Source organism: Gadus chalcogrammus, chromosome 5, assembly GCF_026213295.1.
Source record: "Gadus chalcogrammus isolate NIFS_2021 chromosome 5, NIFS_Gcha_1.0, whole genome shotgun sequence".
Taxonomy (NCBI): domain Eukaryota; kingdom Metazoa; phylum Chordata; class Actinopteri; order Gadiformes; family Gadidae; genus Gadus; species Gadus chalcogrammus.
The window spans coordinates 17,045,315-17,050,314 of record NC_079416.1 but is presented as its reverse complement, the minus strand read 5'-3'; the positions used below and the strand labels follow the sequence as shown (position 1 = coordinate 17,050,314).

Genomic DNA, 5,000 nt, shown 5'->3' with positions numbered 1-5,000 from the left:
GGGGGGAGCTGATTTAATGGTCTAATGAGGGCGTCCTCCATCCAGTTGTTTTGTGCGAGCCGTGCTCTGACCTTTCCCTCTACGCCGGAGCCCCGTCGCCCCATTTTTCACATTCTTGCAATTACGTTAACGCTTGAAGTGCCCACTGCCTCCCCGACTCGGTACCTTCCAACCCCGCCAGAGAGCCAGAGCACTCGCCCCCCCCCCTGTCTCTCTCCCTCTCCCTCCCTCCCTCCCTCCTGCTCTACCCTCACCGACCCTCTCCCCCCCCCCCCCCCCCACCCCCCCCAACCCCACTCCACGCATGAACTGTCCTCGTAGCTCAATGAATTTCCACATAAACTCTCACTAGTAGTGGTCCACACGCACTCACGTATACCCATACACACGTGCACATGCACACACACGCACACACACGCACGCACACACACGCATGCACGCACGCACACACACAAACACACACACGCACACTCTAGGACCAAAGAAATGGAAGAAGAGAAGAAAGAGAGAAAAAAGACGAAGGAGAATGAAATGTGTGCTTCACTCCAGTAATGGGGTCTTTAACAGCTTGGCCCCTGTTAAAAGGGGTGACCGTGCGGATCAGTTGAGGTGGACGGCACAGAGGGAAGAGAGGGCGAGAGAGATAGGATGACAGAGAGGGAGGGAGGGTGAGAAAGGGGGCGCGTTTTTCATTTGGAAATTACAGAGGTATGACCGAACCAAAACAAAAAAAAATGTCAATGGTTATTTTTGAAAAGGGTTGCATGGCGTTATGCAATACGCTCAAATTATATACCAGCCTACTTTGAACGAGAAGTGGATTTAAAGGAACCAGTCTCGTTCTAAAACAATGAGCCGCTGAGCTGCGACTGTTGCTGCTTTAAAAGTTTTGGCAATTTCTTCTCACATACTATTCTTAAGATATGGTTCAACCGAATAAGATACGCTATAGATCAGATATATTTGCCCTGTAAGGCCATATTCAAGATGGTCGCTGTGAGCACAACTCAGATCTGGTATCTCCAGCTTGTATCTGAGTGTTAGGCTCGGCATCAGAACCTGTGCCAGAAAACAATTTAACCAGCGTAAAAATATGTGTATCCCCTCTCGCAGAATAATTTATTGTCAAGCAGTAAAGGAAAGGTGAAGCACGTTCATAGCCGTTAGTAGTTGCTGCCAGTAAGGCTTTAGATACAGGGGAAGAGAGGTTTTTTTAGTGCCATTCTCAGGCCCAATAACCGCCTATCAGCTCCTCCTCCTCCTCCTCCTCCCCCTCTTCCTCCTCCTAAACAGCCTCCTCTCTTTCTTTCTTTCTTTCTTTCTTTTTTCTCTTTTTTTGAGAATTTCCCTACCCAAAAGAAATATGAATGGTCACCTCGAGGGCAAATTCTGCACTTTGACCTCTTGACTGGTACAGAACGACTCCCTATGTTCCGTCTAGATAAACACAATGTGGTGATAAAAGGAAGCTCGATGTTTCTGAGGGCCCCTTGTAAAGTTTGCAGAACGGGCGCCGGGTGAATAACTGGCTGTGCTACACCGTGCTGTGCTCCGCAAATCATTCGGAGTAACAGTCTCTTAGTTTTTAATCTATCCCGAGCTTATCGGGGAGAAATGGGAAGAGATTAGTCGCTGGGAGTTAACATTGATTAATGTGCTTCGGTTTAGAGAGCCCGGTGGTTTGGTGCGAGATAACCTAAACATTATGTCTGGTCTGGAAACAGCTCAGCAAATACTGTAGTAATACATTCTCTTCTACACAGTGAAGTCCTTTATCACAGGGTGAGTGAGGTAAGGGGTATGCCTGTGTGCATGCGTGTGCGTGAGTGTGTGTATGTGTTTGTGTGTGTGTGTGTGTGTGTGCGTGTGTGCGTGTGTGTGTGTAGACGTGCGCGGTTCCGCTTTGCTCCGCTCCTTTAATTATTAGCTATGCATGAAAAACCAGAATCCACAGCTGAAAAAAAAAGAGAAAGGTTTCTTTAGGTATGATTCCCTCCCTTCTGTAGTCGGAGTAGAAAGAGCAGAGGAAGCATTTAGTGAATTTTCTCAGCAATTGAACAATCCTCATGCTCTGCGGAGAGACAAGACTCCCCAGAGGGACTGAGATAGGGAAAATGGAGAGAACGCAGAGGAGGGAGACTGAGAGAGAGAAAGAGGGAGGAGAGATAGAGTGCTTCGGAGCATGCTGCGTTTGATGGTGGTGGTGAGGTACAACCGGCGCGTGAGTGTGCGTGTTTGTATGTGTGTGTGTGTGTGTTTGCATGTGTGTGTCTGTGTGTGTGTGTGTGTGTGTGTGTGTGTGTGTGTGTGTGTGTGTGTGTGTGTGTGTGTGTGTGTACTATGTATCTGTGTTTGTGTATGAGTGGGTCTGTGCGTGTGTGTGTATCTTTGCGTCTGTGTCTGTGTGTGTCTTGGGGAGTGTGGTGGACTCACCCAGTATTGGCCAGGGGCCCCCATGTCTGTGGTTGAGCTTAGTGGGAGTGGGGGGGGGGTCATATTCCTGGTGGGGACAGCGTCTCCCTGCCAGAGAGCACCAGTACAGCAGTGTGAACTGACTGCTGTTGAATCTGGCACTTCTCGAAACCCTGTTGGCATAGTTTCTTTGGCCATACAGCTGTAGCACGTAAGTGTCTAAAGGTTCTCCCGGTTCCAGAAAAAAAACATTTAATAAAACGCAGAAAGGAAATAAATAAAGGAAGAGAAAGAAAAATAAGAAAGTATAGCTACAACATGGTAAAAAAATAAGCCAAAGTCTCAAAAGACTAAATTGAAACCTGGCTGTGCTTTAGTGGCTTTTCTCTCCCGTGGTTATGAATGAATACGACCAGTGGTCAATGAATCAATATATATATGTATATATGTATGCATATTGTATATATATGTTCATAAATAAATATATATATATGGTAAAGTATAGGTCTCGTGTGTCTCAGTGTGTGTGTAGCTGGATGTCTCTGAGCGCCTGTTAGGGTTTAATTTAGTATAGTAATTAAAGCTGAACACAGGCCCATAAACAACAGATAAACAGTGGAGCAGGCTCTGGCCATGCAGTTTCATGGCCCTCACTCCCAGCTGTTGGTGCACTGATAATTTTTACACATTGCCCCCACTACACAATAGTGTGGTGATTGTGTGTGTGTGTGTGTGTGTGTGTGTGTGTGTGTGTGTGTGTGTGTGTGTGTGTGTGTGTGTGTGTGTGTGTGTGTGTGTGTGTGTGTGTGCGGGTGTATGTGTGTGTGTGTGTGTGTGTTTGTGTGTGTTTGCCGTACCTCCCCCTAGAAAAACAGAAAGAAAGACAGACAGTGAGGTAGAGATAGAAAGAGAGACTAAACAATGAAGAAGATACAGAGGGTTGAACGCCTACCATTAGCATTAACTGCTAGAAAGGAACCCAACCGAAACGACTCAGTAGTTATTTGCCACAAATGATCCACAATATATTTATATCTATTCCTATATCTCTAACAGTGAACTTCTGACTCCCAACTATTTATCTGCTATTGCGACATATCTGCGAGTGAGCTGCATTTCAACAGCCTCGTCTCTGGCTAATCGGGCTAACAGCGCTACTGTGCCCCTGATAGGCCCCAGCGTGAGCATTTTCAGCCTTGTTGCTACATGTCTAGCCTGCGCTAGTCAGGTGTCTGCGGTGCCTGTTGGGAAAAACAGTACAGTATTTGTGTCTGACAGTTTGTTGGGAAGGGGCAGGGCCATTGTTGAAAGCCAAGAAGTAGTTTCTCCAGAATGGGGTATGGTGGGGGTGGGGTGGTGTGTGTGTGTGTGTGTGTGTGTGTGTGTGTGGTGGGGGGGGGGGGGGGGGGGGGGGGGGGGGGGGGGGGGGGGGGGTTGGTAGGCAGTACAGAGGGGATACTTCCCTGATCCCATTAGCATAAGAGAGCCTAAATTATTCATGTGGAGTTCTTAATCTATGGGGAAAACTATAGTTAATGCACATAGTTTTAAAATGGATCTCTCTCCCTTCCTCTCCCCCTTGTGCGGCACTGAGACCAGATTCTTGCTGGATTCAGCATTCACGGGCATTTACGGGAACAGCGTGTCACTCCAGCGCGCGCACACGCACGCACACACACCCATTACTTGTGTATGAGTACCAACACGTGCGCGCCCGTGAGGAAGCGCTGGTGCACTCACACGTTGTTTCAAGGGCTCTGCTCTCAGACTCATCCCCCTCTTTAACTCTCTCTCCCTTTCCCTCTCTCTCTCTCCCTTTATTTCTCTCTCCCTGGCTGTCTCCCTCCCTCTCGATCTGTCCTTATTTCTATCTCATCCCCCTCTCTATCTCTCCCCTTCTCTCTCTGGCTTTCTCGTCCACTCTGTTTATCCATCTATCTCCATTTATTAGTCCATCTTTCTCTCTTCCCACACTTGTCTCTGGCAGTCTCGCTTTATCTATCTGTATCTCCATCTCTCTCTCTCGCTCTCTCTCTCTGGTGTCTCCTGGTACCGCAGACTATCTGGCCTTCGTCCAAAAGGTGATTAAACAGAATGATCAGCTCCATCAGCTCTCTCTTTCCGCTCTTGTTTTATTCCCTCCCTTGCACCCCCACCTTCACTCCCTCTGTCTCATTCTCACTTTATCTCTCTCTCCCTAGCTCTTTCCCTCCTTCACCCCCTGTGTCTCTCTTTCTATCGTGATCCCTCCTTTTCCCCATGTGTGTGTCTCTCGCTCTCTCTCTCTCTGCCTCTCTTTCTCTCTTTCCCCTGTTCGCTCTGTTTAATAGTCGGAGAATTCTATAGATTTAGGAGAAAGCATGGAACATCAAAAGGAGCATATAAGGGAATATCGAATGCTGCTCTGTCTCGCCTCAAACCTCTGCCGTCATCAATCCTGCTCTGCCATACCTTTCGGCTTTGCCCTTTCACTCCATCTCAACTCTCATATACTCTCCTTCCTATCCTTACATTTCCCCCCCTCATATGCTCTCTCTCTCTCTCTCTCTCTCTCTCTCTCATCTCTCTCTCTCTCTTCTCTCATCCTC

General features: G+C 47.8%; 1 protein-coding gene across 1 annotated transcript in view; it reads left to right on the top strand.

The window, feature by feature from the left end:
* The window catches only part of meis2a (Meis homeobox 2a), a 29,920-nt gene that overhangs the window by 18,625 nt on the left and 6,295 nt on the right, over positions 1–5,000 (top strand). The gene's annotated exons all lie outside the window — the stretch shown is intronic.